The 24,825-nt window shown below is 32.3% G+C and overlaps 1 protein-coding gene and 1 pseudogene across 1 annotated transcript in view; both read right to left on the bottom strand.

The window, feature by feature from the left end:
- LOC132036746 (mitogen-activated protein kinase kinase kinase 1-like) overlaps window positions 1-24,825 on the bottom strand; it is a 97,282-nt gene that overhangs the window by 19,717 nt on the left and 52,740 nt on the right. The gene's annotated exons all lie outside the window — the stretch shown is intronic.
- LOC132036747 (transcription factor MYB15-like) lies at window positions 414-2,384 on the bottom strand (annotated as a pseudogene).

Raw genomic sequence — 24,825 nt, 5'->3', positions numbered from 1 at the left:
AATATGTACTTCATTTATTATTTCTTAAAGGGAATGCAAAAATTTATCGTGGACAAATAAAAGTGAAAAGAGGGAGAATCTATGAGAAGAAGACAGCTAGATAAGAGACTTCTGTCCTCATTAATCATTAGAAAAATGAGAGAACTTCATAAAACTCATATGCCGTTTTACATGGAATCATGTGAGATGCCAGGTAAAACCAATGAATAAGTTATAATACAGAATGTAACAGATTCGATTTTAGGAAATGTATGCGAAGTACTTTTGATCCCTTAGGTTTTTTTTTTTTTTTTTTTTAAATCCTTATAAATAAATAAATATAGTATATTCTGACTTTTTTAGAACTATATTACACTTTAAATACGGAATAACAATACAACTTTAACATAATATATGGATAATTAAATGGTGAAACAGTTGATTAATTCCGATAAAAATTTGTGAAATTCACAAGAAAAGGATTAAATGTGCACATTTAAAACTAATTGAAGATTAAATGTGCTTAGTCAAATATTACAAGAACAATGCAAATTTATCATATATCAATACATCTCCAACATTCATGGAAAAGCCAACGATCAAGTCAGAAGGTGATGATCCTATGAGATAAATTGCCAGTATTTCTATGGATGTTCCTTTAATTTTCTAGTTTTTACCAATTAAAATCATCTAAGTCAAAGGAGGAAAGAAATTCATCAGCTATAAAGGAGAAGGTGGACACACAAGTCCACAGTAATCAATTGAAGGAGCTAGAATACTATTGAAGCTATCCACTACAAATGGTTCAGTCCAAAAGCTTCCATTAGTTTCCTCCAAAGCTTGTTGAAAAACTTTATATTCAGGTTGATAATCAATAGGGGAGAGTTCTTCACTTGATGACTCCTTTGGTGACCATTGTGAACTTTCCAGTACTATATTTTCATGTGAACTCATATTTGGACTTGCATTTTGTTTTTCCACACTCTTTCTTCTAGTATTGCCTTCAGTACTGTTCTTATTATGGCATTTCTTGCTTGAATTGTCACTTGAGTTTGGAGCATAATTAGTAGCACGCTTCTTAAGTGCAGTGTGCCAATGATTCTTTATCTCATTGTCTGATCTTCCTGGCAACTGAGCAGCAATAACCGACCACCTGCAATCATAGAAGTTTACTGGGTTAATTTCATGTGTGATTACTAAACTTTTTCACACTAGCTACGAAAGTATAAAGTCACAATATGAAAGTATACATCAAAGAAATGAATTCTAATTTCAATCGATTGTGATAGTAAAATGACCAAAGCAAAAATTAAATCATATTAAAGTAATTGAATTCGATATGAATGTAATTAAAAAAAAAAAAAAAATCTGAGGAGGGTGGTGTAACTCTCTCTCACAAGCCTAGTGGAATTTGTTTAAAAAAAAAAAAAAAAAAAAAAAAAAAAAAAAACAGAGGCTAATGTAACCTTTTGGCTATAAGTTCATATGAATCCATAATTTTCGGCACGAATCTAGTATGGATTTATATATGTAAAATCTATTAAAATCTTGACAAATATTAGATCTGATCCCAAAATTTGAACAACACGTTAGGTTCAACAATAAAATAATTTAAAATATGAGCTCATTAGGTTTAAATTATGAATTTGTCTTAGATCTGCTGAGATTGATAAATGTTAGCTCGTAAAATTGGACAAGTGGAAGAAGAATTAATACATACTTATTTCCAAGTTGAGCATGCAGCTTCAAGATGATTTCGTCTTCTTCTTTGGTGTAGTTTCCTCTTTTAATGTTGGGCCTTAAGTAATTCATCCATCTAAGTCTGCAGCTCTTTCCACACCTTGCTAGACCTTCACAATGAACAATAACTGGTCAGTTGGAACTCTACAACAGTATGATAATTATTACTACGAAACTTAGGTGAAGTTGCTCAAAAACTTTATAAGTCCCTTCAAATGTCTCTACACAATGCGAAACATTATTCGTTCTTATTTTGTGGATTTTTTTAACAAATTTACATAGTTAGAGCTGAAGCTACTAGGCTGGGAGGAACCTATAAGTTATGAGCTAGAGCCCATTATATACAACACTCGAGAACACTCTAGTCTATACTCCTAACACATGCAACAATTAGTATGTACAGAAAGAAGGTTAACTGTAATCTATACTCCTAACACATGCAACAATTAGTATGTACAGAAAGAAGGTTAACTGTAATCTAAATTATGAACTGTATTAATTCTGCGGTAATTCTCACCAGCAAACTTAGGAAGTTGGCGCCAGTTCCAGCAGCCATATTTAGTAACAAATGCTGCTAACTTCCTATCTTCTTCAGGAGTCCAAGTCCCCTTATTCCTTCCATTTTCGTCGCGGCAAGCTGTTCTCACCATCTCTTAATTTATTCTCTCCAACAAAGAATTATAATTAACTGAAGTGCAGAAACTTTATCCTAGCTATTTCCTAGGTACCTGAATCACCAAATTCTTGAGATTGAGCCCTACTTATATAGAGGGAGCAGAACGTGAAGCACGTTGAAAAACGGAGCCTTCTTATGAAGGAAGTCTTTTTGTAAAGAAAATTCCTTTATCCATCGTCAGCACATTCTTTTTCGTTCTTCTTTTTTTCGGCTACAATGGGCGCCGCCTTTCTACTCGTACATTTCTTATCAAATCAAATGGACCTATCATATGAAATTTGTGGTGCGAGTAAGCCTGTTAACGGGTCCAGTTGGACCAGTTCAAACCGGTAACCAAACCGGTTAAACCGAAACCAGAACCGGTGGACCGGTTTACCGGTTAACGATCTACCGGTGTTTTTTTACCGATCCGGTTTTCAATTTTTAGGACCGGTTAACCGGAACCGGCCGGTTAAAATCGGTTAACTGGTCAAAAAAAATTTTTTTTTTTTAAAATATATCTGTTGCCTGCGTGAGCTGGACCATTGGGCAACGGTCCATTTTACAAAAATGGTCATTGCCAACGGCTTCAAATGCCCGTTTTGGCCCCCCAACCCCCCCAAACTTTTTATTTTTTTATTTTATTTTTTTTACACTTTAACCCATCCCCCACTCCTATACAAACCCTCTCCGTTTTCAATTTTAATCCACACCAAATTCACTCTTCTCTTTCTCTCAATTTCTCTCGATTATAACTACTTTGCAATAATTAGCCACTTTAAATTTCTTTCAATTAAATATTATAAAGTTTTATTCTAGTTTCAATTATTAAATTTGCAATTATAAAAAAAATTATTGGTGGAGTTGGTGATTTTGCAACAATCCGAAGTAGCTCCAAAGCTTTGGTGGATTTGCAATTCTAGCCGCCTTCACTTTGGTGGAAATTAGTCCGGCAATTTGGTACCTTCGTTCCAACTCTATCTTTATTTTCCGCTATTTAATTCACGCAATTTAATTCTAGTAATTTAATTTGTTGCAATTTATTTTCTTGTGATTTATTTGAGTGTGATTAAAATTAATTCTATTTAATAATGTCTAAGAGATTGAGACATGATACCAGTAGTAGTGGTATTGTTAGGGGTGAGTTTAATGAGGAAATATTTGTGAACGAAACACCTAATTTAGGTATTGATATTGGTGGAAATAATCCACTTTTAGAGCATGAGGTAATGCAACAACACTATACCGGCACTTTTAATGAAATTAATGATGATGATGATGATGAAACACAAGCCCCCGAAAATCTCATAGGAGATACAGGTCCTGCATAATCACATACACAAGACAAACCGCCAAGAACTCATAGGCCAACCGCTAAAATTTGGAAATTTATGACTAAAGATAAGGAAAGACTAACAGCTACATATGGTATATGTAAACAAGAATTTGTTTTTAGGCAAGAAACTAGTAAGGATGGTGGAACGGGTTCACTAACGGGTCATATGAGATCTAAACATAAGGATGTTTGGGGAGAGAAAACGGGTTCAAATTTGAGGGGTATTCAAATGACAATAGACCCACAAATCGGTAAAAAATTTAGCTATGACAAGAAAAAAAGAGCGTGTAGAAATAGCTAAAATGATTGCTTTTGATGCTCTACCATTTTTCTTTCCTTCGAGTTTGAGGTTTGTTACTTATATTCAACGTTGTTATAATCCGTTTTTTAGGGTATTCCTAGAAGTACTTGTAGAGCGGATATTATAGATTTATATAAAAAATATAGATTTTATGTTCGCCATATATTTAATTCTTTAAATTATAGTATTTTTGTTACCGTCGATTTCGGTCTTAGTCTTAACAAGTTAGATTTTTTTGCTATTACATCTCATTGGGTTGATGATAATTGGGTGATGCAAAAAAGAATTATAGCTTTTTTATATGATGAAGGGAAATATCATCATGACGGAAAAATTTTAGAGGAATCAATGTCAACTATTATGAAATTTTTTAACATTTATAGAAAAACACTTTGTATTGCTTTAGATAATGCTTCTAATAATACAAAGGTGGTTGGTCTTTTAAAAAGGGGAATTAAACCCTCTGCTAAATAATATTTTTCATGTGAGATGTAGTTGTCACATTTTAAACTTGATTATTAGAAATGGTCTCGATTATTTTGAAGATTCTACTCAAAAACTTAGAAATGCGGTTGTTTTTCTTTTTTGTAATGCTAATAAGCAAAAAATGAGAGATTTTAAGAATTCTTGTGTGTAAAATGGCCTTAGACCTAGGAAAATTTAGGTAGAAGTTGACACTAGGTGGAACTACACTTACATTATGTTACAACAAGCATATGATTATGGAATTCCCATACAACAAGTTCACAACCATTTTAATACGGTTAGTGATGATTTAATACGGTTAGTGATGATTGGTTAAATATTAACGATTGGGAAGATGTTAAGAAATGTATTGAACTTTTACAAAAATTTTATGATGCAACTCTTGCTTCTTCTAGACAATTCTATCCCACGGTAACCGAAATTTTAGCCTACTTAGCGGAAATAGCTAGAGTTTTATATGAGTATAAAGATAAATCCGGTTATCAAGCGGCTATTTTTAATATGACAACAAAATTTAAGAAGTATTTTTTCCCATCCCGACTTTATTATTTATATTGGGTTCTCTTTTAAATCCTTGTTTTAAAATGTCTTATACTAGAGCATTGGTTGGTCAAATTTGTAACTATTTAGAAATTGACGAAGAAGTTGAACAATCTTCAACTGATGTCGAGCTCGCGATTGATTCCGAGTTTAGAAAAAAATTTAGTCATTATTCTACTTTGGAAGAAAGTGCTACACCCGCTGCTCCACGTCCTACTACTTCTCAAAGTAGCAAAAAGGGCTTAAAGGGTTTGTCGAATTTAAAAGTTTTACATTCACAACCAACTCCTAATAATGCAAAATTTGATGAATATCACCTTTATTTGATGCAGCCAAATGTGGATATCAACCAACTAGATGATTTGGACGTCTTAGCATGGTGGAAGAAATACAAGACGAGTCATCCGATACTTTCAAGAATGGCTCGAGATATCCTTACAGTTCAAATATCAACCGTGGCTTCGGAAAGTACATTTAGCCAAGGAAGACAATAAATTGGATACCATAGACATTCATTACTCGGATTTAGCTTGCAAGTACTAGTTTGCATTTGTGATCGGATTAGATCAGAGTGACGCAACCAAAACTCAGAAGTGGTGGAAGGTGAAGAGGAAGAGATTGAAGATTTGATAGCAAGTGGAATAGACCAAATGGAAGACTTTGAAGATATCTCAATGACCGAATATGATATGGCCGATATTAGCCAAATGATTGACACTTTTTGATTTTATTGGTCTACTACTTTTTTGCAACTCATGTATTATTTGCAAGTTAAAAAAAAAAAAACTACAACTTGCAAATAAATGTTATCCATGAATGAATAAAATATATGGCTCATTGAGCTTTCTTCTATTTACTTATATTCATATTTTTACTTATATTAAGTTAGGAATATACCTAAAATATACTAAGAATATACTTATAAAATACATCTACTTAAATTAAAAAATAGAAAGTTATATACTTGGAAAATAACTAAAATATACTAAGAATATACTTATAATATAAATATACTTAAGTTATAAAATAGGAATTTATAAACTTAGAAAAAACTTAAGTTATATAAGTATATATAGTATACATATAACTTAAACATATATATATTGTATACTTATAAGTATATATAGTATACATAAAACTTAAAGTTATATAAGTATATATAATATACATATAACTTAAACATATATAAGTATACATAGTAGACATATAACTTAAACATATATATATGAATTATAACTTATAAGTATATATAGTATACATAAAACTTAAACATAAGTATATATAGTATAGATATAACTTAAACATATATATATATATAACTTGCCGATATATATATATATATATATATATATATATATATATATATATATATATATATAAGTGTATATTGTATACATAAAACTTATATGTTAACTTCCAAGAAATCTATGGAGTTGAGTTTTATCAAAGTAATTATATCAGGGAATTTAGAAGCGAATTCAATACTTCTATTGATAGGAATAATTTTTCCTTTTTCAATATTATGACCCAAAAATCTGACTTTTGTTTGAAAAAGTGACATTTTTGGCTTAGATATAACCAAACCATTTTGAATAATAATTTTCTTTAATATATCAAGATGTTTAAAATGCATTTCAATAGTATTTGAAAATACTAAAATATCATCGATATAAACAATGATAAAATTACTGTAATCCACAAAATTATCATTCATGATTTTTTGAAATTCTGAAGGGGCATTCTTCAGCCCAAAAGGCATAACATTCCATTCAAATTGTCCAATTGGAACATTAAAAGTAGTTTTATATTTATCTGCTTCGGTTATTTGAATTTGGCAATATCCAGATTTTAAATCAAATTTAGAAAATATAATCGCATTATGAAGGCGATCTAATAAATCCTTTTTATTAGGGATTGGATATCGAATCCATTTTAAGACTTTATTTAGAGGTTGATAATTTATCACCAATCATGGAACTCCTCGTTCCTGTTCAGTGAGGTGCCGTGAAATTACGGGATATTCAATGCTAATTTCTAAAGCTTTTGTAACTCTTCAAGCACTTTTGGTGTTACTTTTTGTGTATTTATGTCGTTTTGTAGGATAAGATGTCCGGAGAGCATAACAGAGCAAAATGGACCAAAATGGAGCAAAATAGAGCAAAACAAGCCAAAATAGAAGAAGCGTGACCTGCGAGTCGCAGGTCACACATGCGAGCCGCATGTTCTGCAGCAAGTTTGTACAGAGATTTTGGAAATTTGAAGAAATTGGATGCAAAGTCGCGAGCATCACTCGCTGAAACGCAGTGCCACCTACGAGACGCATCCGTGACCGCATGTCCGCAAGTCATCTCTGTACATTGCAAGACTGCGAGTTTTGTACAACTGCGAACCGCGAGTTGAACATGCGATACAACCCGCGAGACGCACGTTGCGCACGCAGTGTATTTTTGTATAATATTGGTGCTCTATTCAGTTTTATGTGATTTAGAAGTGATCGGAACAAGACAAGTGAAAACAAAGTCAAAAAGAGGCCAAACCGGACAGTTTTGCAAAAACGGGACAGATTTGCAAAACTGAAACTTTGGGGACAGTTTTGCAAACATGGGACAGATTTGCAAAACTGAAACTTTGGGGTTTATTTTGTCATATTTTGACTTGGGAAATTTGAGGATCTACAAAAGAGAGACTTGGGGCATATCATTATCATCTTTGGCCATTTTCATCAAGCTTGGAGAGCTAGGTTTTTGCACCACACTTGGGGATTGAAGATTTGAAGATCTTGATAAGAAATTTCTTAATCCTTTACTCATTTTTTCTTTTCCTTACTATGTATTGATTATCTAAGTGTGTAGCTTTCTATTCCATTACTTGAATCTTGTTTATGAAAATATTCTTGATTAAAGTTTGGTTTGAAACTCTTGTTTTGCTTATGTATTGAATGATTTTATTCCTAATGAAGTGGGTTATTGTTTCTTTAATTAATCTCGTTCTTGAATGTTTCTAAAGGGATTAGCTAACCCTAGGACTCACCCATTTAATTTGATTTGAGCTCGAGAGAGGAAAATCGATTTGGGAAAGATTAGTTATCAAGGATTTGAGTCATAACCCTCATCTAATGACTTGAGCTCGAGAGAGGAAAGTCACTTGGGATTATATTGATTGTGCCTAATATCACACTTTAAGGCTTGAAAGCTTAAAGTGAAATTCATTGATTTGGTTGAGAAACTTTCAATGAAATTTAAAAATCATTATCGATTAACATAACCTCGTTGTTAATTGTAAAATTGTGTAATACATTGGATCGTTACTCGAGAGAGGAAAGTCACTTGGGATTATATTGATTGTGCCTAATATCACACTTTAAGGCTTGAGAAAGCTTAAAGTGAAATTCATTGATTTGGTTGAGAAACTTTCAATGAAATTTAAAAATCATTATCGATTAACACAACCTCGTTCTTAGTTGTAAAATTGTATAATACATTGGATCGTTACTTGAGTGTAATCTCCTATTATCCATGCTTGTGGCCATTGATCATTTTACTTGCTTTCTAGGTTAGTTTACATTTCCGCATTAGTTATAATTTTCTCCAAAAACCAAAATCTTATCTATCGTTTGGCTTAGCTTAGTAAGTGAAAGTTCCTTGCTTTCTTAATCGCCTAGTAAATTGTTCCCTGTGGGATCGACCCCGACTCATAGTTGGGTAAATTATATTGCATATGACTGTGTACACTTTCTCTTTGAGGAGTGGATTTGGACGTTATCATTCAGCATGTTTATTAACATAAAAAGCTGTGCATGACCATGGAGATTTTGAAGATCTTATTAGACCTTTTTGTAAAAGAGAAGAAATCTCATTTTTACGTGATTCCAAATATTCGGAATTCATTTGACATGGTCTTGCTTTAGTAGGAATATTATTTTCAGAAAAAGATTCTTCATATAGAAGAGTGACAATATGTCTTTTTCTATCCCAAAAAGCATTAGGATGATCGTTACAAATTTGTAAAGAGAATTGATTTTTTATAAACTCAATTTTTTCCCGTAATTTAGGATTTTGTAAAATATCTTCAATTTGAAAAGTATAAATTTCTTGTTTAAGAAAATTAACCTACTGATGCTTGTTCATCAGTCTATCTTTTATTTCATTCAAAATCCTTGAAAAATTCTTAGTTATAAACTCGAATTTAATTGGTTTTCGTCATAAGTTCCTATAAAACCTTTATCATCCATCCATTGAATAGAAAGTAATTTATGGATGAATGGAGTACCTAAAATAACTTGATTTGAAATATTTTTACCAATACAAAGTTTTCAGGAATACATACTTTGTCTTGGCAAATATAAGCTTTGGGTAGTTTATAAGTAATACCCATTTTTTGGCCATTAGGAGACCGTAAACTATGAGTAGTTTTTTGGAAATATTTTGAAGGAATTAATCCCTCTTGAATACAACTTAAATCAGCTCCGCTATCAATTAGAGCAGTAAATTCTTTTTTGAAATTATAATCAATTAAAAGAGTAATTTTTATAAAAAATTTAAAAGAAGTAATAATATCCAATTTTGTCAAAAAACTGGAACTGGGATTACTACTTCCTTCTTCTTCCATAGCGACAGTTTCTATGGTGTTATCAACTGGTTGATCTTCTATAGTTTTATAAACTGGTGTTTCTATGAATTGCTTTCCTTTTCCCTCCAGTTGCGAGACTCTATGGTCTAAGGTAGTTTGGTGTCTCCTAAGGGTGGAAAGCTCTTGCTTAAGGTTATGAACCTCTCTTTCTAAGTCTTGGGTGGTTGCCGGTGTACTTATGATATTCCGGTGTTCTTGGAGGAGTTTCTTAACTCCAGCCATAGTATAAGGTCCTGTAGGTTCTCTTATTTCTATAGCAGTTAGTTCTTCTTGAGGATGTTGTTTTGAACCTATTTGGTCTATGATTTGGGACCTAAGATTGGGATCCTTAATATATTTAAGGAGGTCTACAAGGTTATTACCATCTAACACATGAAGACTGTTTTCACTAAATTGGGAAACAAGTTTATAAAACTCATCGTCTTCCTTGTTTTTAACACAAGGTTGCGCTATTTAGCATTTTTGACACTCATCTGAACTAGAGGAGATATAACTCTCATCATCTAGTACCCTAATATCCTCATCTGAAGAGGGGTTGGAAGAACTATCACTTTTCCTACTAGAATCATCGTCTGGTTCTGGGTCTGAATTTAACAAAATCTTATATAAAGATTCTCTAAGGTCATCATCTATGTTAAGGGCCTTAATCTTCTCCTTAACCTTATAGTTCTTATAAAAATTACCTACTCTGCCACACTTATAACAGGCTTTTGGGTTTTTGGATTTAATAAAATCCTTCCTTTCTTTGAAAGTCTTTTTGTGCCTGGCTTTATTCTGCAAGCGCTTCTCCTTCCATTGTTGGAAGTCTTTAAGCTTTTTCTTATGCCTATGAGGCTTTTTAGAAGATTGTGGAATATCCATACCAAATTGTCCACAAAATTCTCCTAACTGTTGTCTTTCATTAAGACCATGGCGCTTGATCTGCTGGTTGAGCCTAATTTCATTACACAAGACTAGTCCTTCCTGCATACAAGTACCAATTAATTTGCCATAAGTATAAGAATCATAATTAATACTACTTTCCCCTTTCTAAGAGCTTTTCTAACCCTTTCTGCAAAAAGAGGATGGAGTCCATCTATAAATTTGGACTTCCAATGGGAGTCATTACTCTTTGGCAGTTCCATGACCCTGCAAAGAGAAATATCTTTATACCATCTAAATGAGATTAGGGTCTTGCATCTAATGTTTTAATGCATGGTACGGATAGATTCATTATTATCTGTCCATCTTCCTGAAAAATGTTCAACAATATTAATAACCAGTGTATAAACTGCATTAGCAACAGGTGTTGTATTGTTACCCTCTTGCTTAACAGCTGTCAAAATTGAATGACGCTGTGTTGGGGTTAAATAATTATCCCACCAACTTTTTAATTGGCCAGCGAAACCAGCTATAATCATATCTGCAATAACCCTTTTAGAATTTTTATGAACTTTGCAGATAGTGCTGTACATTAACATTCTATGAATAGTACAATAAATTTGATGTTCACTATAACTGTCATCCATTCATAAATTTTCTTACCACTATAACTGTTGGAAATAACATGTTCATGTTCCTCTAATAAAACATCTTGAGAAGTTGGGCGAGGATAATAATACATCCTCTGGATAGGCTTAACAGCATAATATTAATATTTGATGCTATGCGAGCCTTATAATTAATATCAGACAAATATTCATCAGCCTCTGTTATTAAAGGACTGATTTTTAAACCTTTAAATTTTTCATCTAAAAGTTTTTCTAATTCTAATAAAGGTTTTAATTTGAAATCATGAATCTTAGGAGGAGGCTGTATGCTTGGAGTAGCAACAACTTCCTTCTGCTTTTCTTTATCATAAGTAGAAGTCTTATTAAGACAAGTTCAGATCTTATCAAAATTTTCATGTAGTGAAAATATTTGTTCACCCAAAATATTCATATAAATATTGGAATAATTTTCTTTGTCTAACCATATTATTAATATATTTAGTTATGACAGGTAAATTCTCGCTCTCAATTAATTTTGAGAAAGCAGCAAAATGCAAAGTTTTATCATCTTTGCCTATCTGAAAAGATTGTTGTGGAGGAAATATAATATGAACGACCTCTCCATTAGACAATTTATAATCTCTTTCAAGAACAGAAATATAATTAGCAAGATATTTTGCCATAAACCAAGGCACAAAAGATATAAGCTTATTTTCTTTGGAAAGATCTTTATAAAATTCATCTTGGAAAATTATTGTTTCCTCAGACTTAAAACTTTCAAAAAACCATTTTTTAAATGGTTCCCATTTAGGAGTATAAAACTCTTTCTTTGATTTGTAATCTTGCGGGTGATCCCCAACTAAAATCAATTTAATTGTCCCATCTGGGATCTGTTCAATTTCTGAAATTTCGGTAAAAATATTTTGAGGAGGTGTTGCTCCTTCAATGACCCACTCTTTGGGAAAATCTATTTTATCCCATTTGATAGGTCTTCGTGTCGCCATGGTTTTAATGGAAGACAACAATTAGGAGAATTTTGTGGACAATTTGGTATGAATGTTCCACAATCTTCTAAAAAGCCTCATAGGCATAAGAAGAAGCATAAAGACTTCCAACAATGGAAGGAGAAGCGTGCGACCAAGGCGCTTGATTTCTTTGGTTGAGCCTAATTTCATTACATAAGGCTAATCCTTCCTGCATACAAGTACCAATTAATTTACCATAAATATAAGAATCATAATTAATACTTCTATCTCCTTTCCTAAGAGCTTTTTTAACTCTTTTACGCAAAAAGAGGAGGGAGTCCATCTATAAATTTGGACTTCCAGTGTTAAAGTTTTATAAGTATATATAGTATACATATAACTTAAACATATATAAGTATATATAGAATACATATAACTTAAACATATATATATAAGTTATAACTTATAAGTATATATAGTATACATAAAACTTAAGTTATATACGTATTTGTAGTATATCTATAACTTAAACATATATTAGTATATATATATAACTTAAACATATGTATAAGTTATATGTTTTATAACTTAAGTTATTTATAAGTTAAGTTTTTTTCTAAGTTTATAAATTTCTATTTTATAAGTTAAGTATATTTATATTATCGGTATATTCTTAATATATTTTAGATATATCTAGTATAAATATACTTAAGTTATAAATTGAAAGTTATAACTTAAGCATATAACTTAATATATATACATATATATATATATACACATATATATATACATATATATATACACATATATATATATATATATATATATATATATAGACACATATATATACATATATGTTGTTAGTTAGTAAATATATAAACTTTAGTTATAAACTTATATAACATATATAAATATACCTGCAATATACTAAGTAATACTATAATATACATATACTATACAAAAAAAAAAAAAAAAAAAAAAAAAAAAAGAGGTTTTCTTAAGTATAGAACCGGCCGGTTCCGGCTTCCAATTTTGGAACCAGTTAACTAGCAACCGGTGGCCGGTTCCCCTTTTTTGACCAGAAACCGGCCGGTTTCCTAACCGGTTCTTTGGTCCAGTCCGGTTTGGAGCGATTAACGGGCTTAGGTGCGACTGAAATTACACGGAAAACTATACGTCTATACTACACCAAAGAAAAGGACCAAATAGAAAAACAATTTACCGAGTCACATTAATTAGCAAAATGTACCAACGAGTCAATGAGTTTTTCTATTATATATAAGCGTGGAGGTGGGACGAACACCGCTCCTCCAGCTTGTACCACGAACTTTACAAATTGTACATGCGATGAATGCTTGTATCATAAGCCATATAACTTGTACACTTTATCCAATTATTTTTATATCCCACGTAGACATATGTCATAGTACTTAATATTTATTCCCTTCTCACGTATAGACGTATGCACTTCAATTTTAATTCTCCGACACATTTATTTCCTCCGTACACTTTTAGTTGTTCACTTTTGACTTTTCGTGTTCTTGGTTAATATTTATTCTCTTTTCATGTATAGACATATGCAGTTCAATTTTAATTCTCCTACACAAATTTATTTACTTTTCACATTCTTTAAGAATTAATAAATCCCGTGTGCACTTCAATTTTAATTCTCCGACACATATTTATTTACTCCGTGCAATTTTACTTGTTTACTTTTGACTTTTCATGTTTTTGCTGAACATTTATTTTCTTCCCATGTATACATGTATGCACTTCAATTTAATTATCCGACACATATTTATTTTCTCCGTGCAGTTTTACTTGTTCACTTTTGACTTTTGACATTATTTAAAAATTAATAAATGAAGTACTCCTTTCGTCCCATATCTCTTGGCCACATTACTTGACTTTTCTCGTTTTTTAAGAATTAATAAATGAAGTACTCTCTTCATCCCATATTACTTGGTCACATTACTATACTTAACTTTTCACGTTCTTTAAGAATTAATAAAGATGAAGTACTCCCTTCATTCATATTACTTGGCCACATTACTAAAAATATATGTCTATTTTTCTATTCGATATTTTTCTTCTTTTCTATTTCTAATATATGTAAGTGTGAAGAGAGGATGGAACACAGCAATAGAAATTTGTACCACAAGCTATATATATTGTACATTTTAACCAACTACTTTTTTATCCCAATCGATCATATGTCATAGTACTGAATATTTATCTCTTCTCATGTATAGACGTATGCACTTCAAATTAAATCCGACACATTTATTTCCTTCGTGCACTTATACTTGTTGACTTTTGACTTTTCAAGTTCTTTAAGAATTAATAAATGAAGTACTCCATCTATCCCATATTACTTGGCCACATTACTAAACTACTTTTTTACTGAATATTTATTCTCTGCTCATGTGTACAAGTATGCACTTCAATTTTAATTCTCTGACACATATTTATTTCCTTCGTGCACTTTCACTTGTTCATAAATGAAATACTCAACATTACTAAAAATATATGTCCAAATTACTTGTTCATTTGCAGAACCAAGATAAAATTAATTAAATCTTTCACATTTTATCCTCTCCGTTCCATATTACTTGGCCACATTACTAAAAATATATGTCCAAATTACTGGTTCATTTACAAAACCAAGATAAAATTAATTAAATCTTTTCCATCTCACCCTTAGTAATAAATGTTCTTGAATGTAGTCAATTTTGATCAGAATATATTTAGTGGAGAGAGATGGGGGTAAGATAGTAAAATAAATCTTTTATTTATGATTTCTTAAGGGGCGTGCAAAAGGGAAAGTGACAAGTAATATGAGACAGTAAAAGTATATATTTTACCAAAATATTCATATTTATTGGTGTAAGTCTCAATAGCCTTCGAAAATAATTTAAAAATGAGTAATTAAAGAGTAAAATTAATAATAAGAACACACAAATATTCACTCATTAATTCCATGAAAATTAATGGCCAGCCCCTTCTGCATGATTCTCCCCACTCTTCTTGCGATGCCTAGCTTGATGGTCCCCATGATAAATAAAGAAATACAAGAAAAAGGATGACATGTATACAAATATGTATGCCTATAATATATGCGTAGTTGTTATCTTTATACATAATCAACATAATTAGAGTTTCATACTAATTAATAATTACCATATTAGTTTATTTCTCTTGATATGTTAACGTGGACAAGTAAAAGTAAACAGAGGAAGTGACTTTTATCCCCGTTTTCCTTTTTTGTCAATACTTTAAACGTAAAGAGAGGACGAACAATAGCAATGCAAATTTATTCCAAAAGTTATTTTAATTCTCCTACACAAACTTGTTCACTTTTGACTTTTCACGTTCTTTGAGAATTAATAAATAAAGTATATATTCTATCATAATATCCATATTTATTGGTGTATAGTCTCAATAGCCTCAGAAAGTGACTTGAAAATGAGTAATTAATGTGAAGGGCAAAGTAATAAGAAGAATTTTTTTCTCTTAATATGTTAACGTCGACAAGTAAAAGTGAAGGGAGGGAGTGACTTTATCCCCGTCTTCCTTCTTTGTTAATACTTTACTTATTTACTCTCCTTTGCATTCTCTGATTATTGTTTCTTTACATTTATAAAATGTATTATTTTATATTTTCATTTCAGAATTAAAATTTGGTAATTTATGATATAACCTATATCTTTCTAATTTTGATTTCTTTGTAACAATTTGCTTTATCTATAATTGTTAATATAAAAAATTATAATATATTTTTTTAATTAATTTAATAAAAATATTTTATTAGTTTTGCTTTTAAAAAATCCAATATATACAATAATGGTTCTTATGTTTGGATTTAAGCAGTTACTTAATTAAAATGGATATCAACCTATCGGTATACATATAAAATATTAAAGAATTTAAAAGAAAAAATTTAGAATCAAAATATTAATTTTCCCTCATATTGTTACTAATTTTCTTTTACATCAATGAACAACTTTCATTATCATGATAATGAGAAAAAACTCCGACTCTTTCCATCTCAAAGACTTAATTCCATCAACTCCATTTTTTAATTATAACTAAAGTGATGGTACATAAAATACATTTTGTATATATTGCTATATATACTAACAATTAGAATGTTAAAGACTTGCTAATTAAAGTGAATAGATATGTTCTGCATGGGCATGTATTGCTAGTACTATAAATAGTTGTGGGTTCAACCTCTTTCCCCTTTCGATCGATCCCTTTCACAGCCCCTATGTAAATACTCGGGTAAATTTCACAAATAGTCACTTAACCATCACTTTTTTTCATAAAAGTCACTTAATTATCATTTCTAACACAAAAATCACTTAACCATGAGCATACTAAAACAAAAGCGACTAAACCACTTTCTGGTGTCATTAAACCACTCTATGGTGAATAACTCATCTTTTACTCTCTTTTTTTTAAAGAAAAAAATCTAATAAATAAAAAAAAATTAACTAAAAAAAGGTTCAACCTGACCAAACCCAAAATTAATTATTACTCCCTCTGTCCCAATTTATGTGAAACGATTCGGATTTTGAGAGTCAAACCAATTTAATTTTGACCACGAATTTGGCCATGTAGTCTTCAAGTTTTTTTTAAAGAAAAAATTACATATTTAAAAATTATGTAAGAAATACTATAAGTCACGATAATAGACAATTCAAAATATTTAAAAGATATATGAAAAAAATTACGGTCAAAGAAACAGTTATTTGAATCTCGAAGTCTAAAAGTTGCCACATAAAGTGTTACGGAGGAAGTAAATTTTTTGGGTCGGTTGAACCTTTTTAATTGATGTTTTATTTTTTAGATTTTTTTTTTTAAAAAAAGAGAGTAAAAGATGAGTAATTCACCATAAAATGGTTTAGTGACATCGGAAAGTGGCTTAGTAACTTTTGTGTTAGTATGCTCATAGTTAAATGACTTTTGTGTTAGAAACGATACGTAAGTGACTTTTGTGGAAAAAAAAAGTGATTGTTAAGTGACCATCTATGAAATTTACCCGTAAATAAATACTATTGTCTTAATTGATTGATGTGAACTTATTTGATTGGGCATAAAAAGATTTTAAAAGTATGTTATATTTTTATAATTTCTTTTAATAGAAAAGGGTAAGATTTGCCTTTGTACACTCACAAATAAGTTATACTTGTGGTATACTTTTTCAATGTAGTTGCACTTGCCATCCAACTTTAGGGCCTATCCACCATGGATGAACAATGAAGCTTTTGGCTTTAATTTTTTAGTGGGTCGGGCGGACGGGTTAAAAGGATCTAAATGGGTTCAGTTGAAAACAAATGTGTCATGTAGGCGTAACATAGGAAGATTTATGTGGAGACGTAGAATTTTAACCGATGAGGGGTAGATATGGTCCTAAAGTTGGATGGCAAGGGTAAATATGTCAAAAAAGTATAACAAATGACAAATATAACTTATTTGTGATAGTATAAGGGAAAATGTGACACTTCTCCGTTTTTTAAATTAAAACTTGTGATTTAAAATATTTCATTTTTTGATCCATAAATCTAGAAGAAATTCGGTCATATACCATACAGCAACATAAATAGTTGAGGCGTATGTTTTTTTCATTCCTCGGAAATTTGTTCCCAACAAAGAGGACGACAATGTATCGTTGGAACATGCAATAGTTGAGGCATATGTTTTTTTTTCATTCCTCGGAAATTTGTTCCCAATAAAGAGGACGATAATGTATCGTTGGACCATGCAATGGAATCTGAGACAGTGACAAATTGGTTAAACTCACATAGCCACAATTCTCAAGTCTGAAACCTACACTTCTTTTTCTTTCTTATTTTTTTCGGCTGAAGCCTCCACTTCTGCTCCGGGTTTTTATTTCGGCCTTGCTTTAATGCTATTAGGGGTCGTTTAATTGCTGGTTAGGAAGTAAGTCATTCATGTATTAAAGTTAGTATAACTAGTATTGTGTTCTGTAGCATTTTAGTTGTTATGTATAAATTCAGCACACCAAGTACGAGGTTTGGTTACCAATTTACGGTCCCGCGTTACTAATCAATGTGTATAAGTTATGAGGAAATATATCTATTATTAAATTTATATAGCAGAAGATGGAACGAGTAATACATGAATAACTAAACTTGCATATCTAATCCTTGCATTATTAATACCTGCATAATTCTAACAAACAACCAAACGACCCCTTAGTGATTGGAGATCATTTTATGCATTACCAAGAAAGAAAACAATAGAATTTTAGGTCGTGTTTGTAAAGAAATTTTCAATTTTCTCATGTTTTGTTAGTCAAAATGTTTTGAAAATATTTCGGCAGCAAAAGAAACACAAGGTAGCTTATGCAACTTTTTTTTGTTCTCACTATCTGGTTTATAATCGAGTATGGAAATATGAACATCTCGTATTCTAATTTTTGGGACGATGTTGTGAACAGCTCTAGTGTTCGATCTTGAGAATGAGGTATGAGGTGAATCATGACAAAGAAGGTCTGCTGGTTGTATTTTTTTCCTAAGTTGAAAGTCTATACTACTTTAAAGATAGTTGGAGTGATCAAGCGGCACTTCTTGTGCCAACATACATCCAATGACATAGAGTGATGCATCAATGTGTACATGAAACTCCTTATTTTAGTTAAAAACTCATGTGCATGCTTAAGAAAACAACTCCGTTAAAACTTAGGAGAATGATTTCATTAATGATTTCATCTCATTCACACCCCGGTAAAGAAAACATTAAGAGTACTTCTTCACCACCAAAAAGAATAAAATTGATAATAGAAAAAAATGGAAGTTTTGCCGGGAACTTTTTTTTCCAGTCAACATTTGTCGAAGCACAACAAATTTTAGAAAAAAATCAAAGTCAATCATTCTCTCCTTGGCTTTAAAAAAGGATCGAACAAGTAATGTGTATTTTAAGATCCCTATCATTCATTTTCTTTCCTTTTTTTTTTTTCTTCCTCCTTTATCTCTGTTGGGTAATCAGGGGCGGATCTAGGGTCTAGGGTGAGTGTTCACCCGTACACTCTCGACATAAAATTATACCTATATATAAGGTATTTATTTATTTTTTATGAACGTATATAAATTTTGAATACCCTGAACATAAGAGTAAAGAATGATTCAATGGTTTATGGAATTCAAAATTCACCTCGAGATCTCAAATTCAAATACCAAACACTACATTTTTATTTCGAACCCCTCAATGAAAATACTGCATCCGCTAATGGAGAATAATGAGAGAGAAATCTTTTTGGATAAAGTTGGTGGGAATGAGGTGGTGTTAATGGTTGGGTTCTCCTATATCTTTTGAAGCAGATATATGGCTGAAAATGGTGACAGAGCAATGAAGTAGAAATTAAATGGGGGTGGGGGCGAAGAAGAGAACTAAAAATAAAAGGATGGGTCCCACTTGTTAATAATAGTGGAAACTACAGAAATGACAAAGTTCTGGGCTTAACGCAAGCCACATAGCATATGTTTCACCAATTACATTTGGTAGCAATAATCAGTAATAAAGCGCGCGTATACATAGCATATGTTTTTTTCGCTGTATACATATACAGCGCTGTATTCATGTATACAGCGAGTTAAAATTTATCAAAATTTAAAAAACACCATATTTTTCGATACGTATACAACAAATACAGGTGTATACAACATAGATACACCAAAAATGTTAACAAAAACAGGCGAAAAACACTGTATACAACATATGTACACAAAAAAAAAAAAACGAATACACTCAAAATATTGAATACAAAAAATAATATTGATTGTATTCATTTGTATACAGGCGTTAATTCACTCTATTCATTTGTATACAAAAAGATCTTTTTCGAAAACATGAAAAATATTATATACCGTGTATGTATACACAGATCTGAAAAAACAACTTCTGGAAAATATGTATACAGTGTATGTGTACACTGTATGTATACATAGATCTGGAAAAAACTTCCGGTCAAAAATTCCAATCAATTCTATGTACACCTTCTTCTCCTTCACCTTCTTTTCTCCATCATCATCACCGTCACCTTCAGATCTCACCGGATCTGAAAAAACAACTTTTGAAAAATATGTATGCAGTATATGTATACATAGATCTGGAAAAAACACTGTAGATTTGAGCTTTTTTTTTCTTTTTGCTTCCAACGATGCTCAGATCCGTCGGTATTGGCTCTTTTCCGGCGTAGATCTGAGTTTTTTTCCCTTTTTGGAAACGAAGAAGAAAGGAAAAAGGGGCACGGTCGGAGAAGAAAGGGAAAAGGGGAAAGGGCTGGCAATGATGGTGGTGAAAGGGCACGACATTTAGCCGGAGCTCCGGCGGTCGGTGGTGGCTGATAACGTCTAAATTCACTCCTCAAAGAGAAAGTGTACACGGTCGTATGCGATATAATTTACCCAACTATGAGTCGGGATCGATCCCACAGGGAACAATATATTAGGCGATTAAGAAAGTAAGGAACTTTCACCAACTAAGCTAAGCCAAACGATAGATAATATTTTGGTTTTTGAGAAAATTATAACTAATGCAAAAATGTAAACTAACCTAGAAAGCAAGTAAAATGATCAATGGCCACAAGCATGGATAATAGGAGATTACACTCAAGTAACGATCCAACGTATTTTACGATATTACAACTAAGAACGAGGTTATGTTAATAGATAATGATTTCTAAATTCTCATTGAAAGTTTCTCAACCAAATCAATGAATTTCACTTTAAGCTTTCTCAAGCCTTAAAGTGTGATATTAGGCACAATCAATATAATCCCAAGTGACTTTCCTCTCTCGAGCTTAAGTCATTAGATGAGGGTTATGCCTCAAATCCTTGTTAACTAATCTTTCCCAAATTGACTTTCCTCTCTCGAGCTCAAATCAAATTAAATCATTTGAGTCCTAGGGTTAGCTAATCCCTTTGGAAACATTCAAGAACGAGATTAATTAAAGAAACAATAACCCACTTCATTAGGAATAAAATCATTCAATACATAAGCAAAACAAGAGTTTCAAACCAAACTTTAATCAAGAATATTTTCATAAACAAGATTCAAGTAATGGAATAGAAAGCTACACACTTAGATAATTAATACATAGCAAGGAAAAGAAGAAATGAGTAAATAATTAAGAGATTTCTTATCAAGATCTTCAAATCTTCAATCCCAAAGTGTGGATGCAAAAATCTAGCTCTTCAAGCTTGATGAAAATGGCCAAAGATCATAATGATATGCCCCAAGTCTTTCTTTTGTAGCTCCTCAAATTTGCCAAGTAAAAATATGACAAAATAAACCTCAAAGTTTCAGTTTTGCAAATCTATCCCTTTTTGCAAAACTGTCCAGTTTTACAGTTTTACAAAAGCTGTCAGATTTGGCCTCTTTTTGACTTTGTTTTCACTTGGTTTCTTCCGATCACTTCTAAATCACATAAAACTGAATAGAGCACCAATATTATACAAAAATACACTTGTATGCGCAACGTGCGTCTTGCAGGTTGTATCGCATGTTCAACCTGCGGTTCGCAGGTTGTACAAAACTCTCGCAGTCTTGCAATGTACGAGAGATGACTTGCGGCACATGCGGTCGTCTCGATGCGTCTCGCAGTGGTGATGCGTCTCGCGCAGTGATGCTCGCAGATGCTGCATCCAATTTCTTCAAATTTCCAAAATCTCTGTACAAACTTGCTGCAGAACATGCGGCTCGCATGTATGACCTGCGACTCGGAGGTCACGTTTCTTCTATTTTGGCTTGTTTTGCTCTATTTTGTTCCATTTTGGTCCATTTTGCCTTTGTTATGCTCTCCGGACATCTTATCCTACAAAACGACATAAATACACAAAAAGTAACACCAAAAGTGCTTGAAGAGTTACAAAAGCTTAAGAAATTAGCATCGAATATCCCGTAATTTCACGGCACATCAACACTCCCAACTTAAAGTCTTTGCTTGTCCTCAAGCAAATCAAAACCAAAATCTCAATGAGGATCCACTTTAAGCACAAAAACATGACTTTGATTGGTACAAATAATTAGGCTACAAGCATGTGAAACTTCAACCAAATAACCGCCTCATTTCAAAATACAATTTCAAGAATGCAATGGAGTTTCAAAACAATTAAGCGACAACACTCAAGCCTCAATAAGTGACTCAAAACCACTGGCTTACTAGATATGCTCATTTGACTCAACTTGAAATTTTTCAACATCACCAATCTATCGTAATCCATATGCCCTCACAAGAAAGAAAGTCCCAAAATCACTATATTCACAACAACAACACAAGGGACATATACACAAAGTCACTCACACTCAACAAAGAAATTACACAAAGTCACTCACACTCAACAAAGAAATTGTAGTGCTAACAAATATCACACCATAAGCTTGCCCTTATTTTCAATCATCCCTAACTCAAGAACATTCAGTTGGAGATCACATAGGGACTTTTTAAGCTTGTAATGTAGGCTTAGGGAAGGGTAGGATAAGTATTTGGGATACAAGTGACTACGCCCTCCTTGAACACTACACAAAACCTTTCGCCCACTTTTCTCTTCATTTCAAAACATCACTCCTTCCTTTGCATACTAGTTTCCCCAATTATTCCAACTTCTTTTTGTGCAACCATTTTCTTGATTTCTAATTTATTTTTATTTTTCACAAAGATACATTTTTTGGCACAAAAAGTTTGCAATCTTTTTGTATTTTTCAAATTTTCTTCATTTCTTTTGACTTTTCCACAACATCAATTTTCACCACTTCTCAAGCAACACTAACACCCCCAACTTAGGCTTTTGGCCTCAAATTCACAATTTAACGTTCAAGGAGGGAAAGGTTCAAAACAGAGTTTCATTAAGAAGAGTAAAGGCTTGTAAGGTAGCAATCAAAGAAAATGTCATAGGCTCAAATGGGGTTACTAGTGATATTATTTATACAATGGCAGGCTAGAAAGGCTAAAGAGGCTTTTTCAAAAATCACAAAGATAGCCCAAGGTCATCTCTCCAACCAACATAATCAAAATTAGCATTGAAAGACTAACCGGGCAAGTTCTAGATGATAAAATTAAGCAGAAGAATTATTCAACAAACACTCACTTCCTAAGCATATGAACTAGTCAAGATGGAGTAATTTCACTTCCTAAGCAAGAACAACTAGAGCAATATCTCATAATCCAAAGTAAACCTAACTAGTACGTAAAGAGTCACGGAATGAGCCAAAAAGTTGTCACAAAGGTCATTCTTTCCAATGCACCTTGCTTTTTAACTTTCACAAAAAATTTGGAGGGTATTCGCATTTCAACATTTCACATGCAAGAGACTAACTCTATTAGTACCAAACAAGTCAAGAGTTTCCATATTTTTCCTCAAAGGAGCACCTACACCTAAACTACAAGACTAATGAAAGAAGCTAAGAAAGAAAATAAAATAATTAGAGTGACTAATCCACAACATGCCAAAAGAACGAAATTTTCAGAAATTTGAGCAAGTTCCATTTGTAACGTTTATCCATGACCACACCAACCTACAAAAATAAGCCGGCAAGGGCACAAAATCAAGCATAACCAAAATATAATGTGCTACCACATGCCACCCCCAACTAAAAACATTGCAGTGTCCTCACTGCACAATGACAAAAAAACTGGACAGTTTTTGCAAAAGCAAAAACTGGACAGTTTTGCAAAAACTGGACAGTTTTGCCAAACTGGACAGTTTTGCAGAAACTGGACAGTTTTGCAAAAACTGTGCAATTTTGCAAAAACTGGACAGTTTTGCAAAAACTGTGCAAAACAGTCCAGTTAACAGTGCTGCAATTTTCAGCAGCTACTGGTTTGGGGCTGTCCGGAAATCCGACCTGCTCAAAACAACTCCAAAAATTCTGAAACTTTGCAGATTAGTCAAAAACCATAAACTAAACTATTCTAAAAAATAAAATTTCAAAAACGATTTAAAATTTTTAAAACGATGGGTTGCCTCCCACTAAGCGCTTAAGTTAATGTCGCGGCACGACGGTTACCTTTACCATTTTTCTCTCCATTTGGAAGACATGAATTTGCGCCCCAACTTTGAATCAAGATTCCGGTGATGCTCGTGAGGCGGTGGTAGGAAAGCAAAGAGGCCAACTCTTGGGTGTCGCATTTTGCACTTCTTGGCCCCTAAGTGAGGCATGCCATTTTGTCTTCTTGGCATAGCAAACTTCAAAATGAAAACGCTTTCTTCTTCATCTCCAAAATTCTTCATAGGCTCGGTTAGTTCAACTTCCATATCATCAACCAAGCACAATGTTGAAAAATGGTTGGAATGTGGTCCAATGCGCTTAAATTTCAAATTCACTTTATTTTTGACATCCTCACCCAAAAGTGAACTAGAGTCTTCAAAAATCATTTCATGAACTTTTTTATGCAACTCTAGTATCATTTCTTCAATCTCGGCATCTTGCATTATTTTTGGATTGGTCGGTTGGCAATTCATCATTAGTTCTTGAAAATCAATCTTGACCACTTTTTCATTGGAAACCAACTTAAAACTACTATCCATGACTATTTGATGTTGAGTATTGCATACCTCAACTTTTGCATTCAATTTGGCTTTCAAGTCACGGATAGCAATTTCAAGTTTCTTCAACTCTTGACTTTGCTCAACATGGATTTTTAAAAATTCTTCCATCATCCTCGAAATGCCTTCACGATGATCCCCATAGGCTCTAAG

Source organism: Lycium ferocissimum, chromosome 11 (genome assembly GCF_029784015.1).
Source record: "Lycium ferocissimum isolate CSIRO_LF1 chromosome 11, AGI_CSIRO_Lferr_CH_V1, whole genome shotgun sequence".
Lineage (NCBI taxonomy): Eukaryota > Viridiplantae > Streptophyta > Magnoliopsida > Solanales > Solanaceae > Lycium > Lycium ferocissimum.
This window is presented reverse-complemented; position numbering and strand designations above follow the sequence as displayed.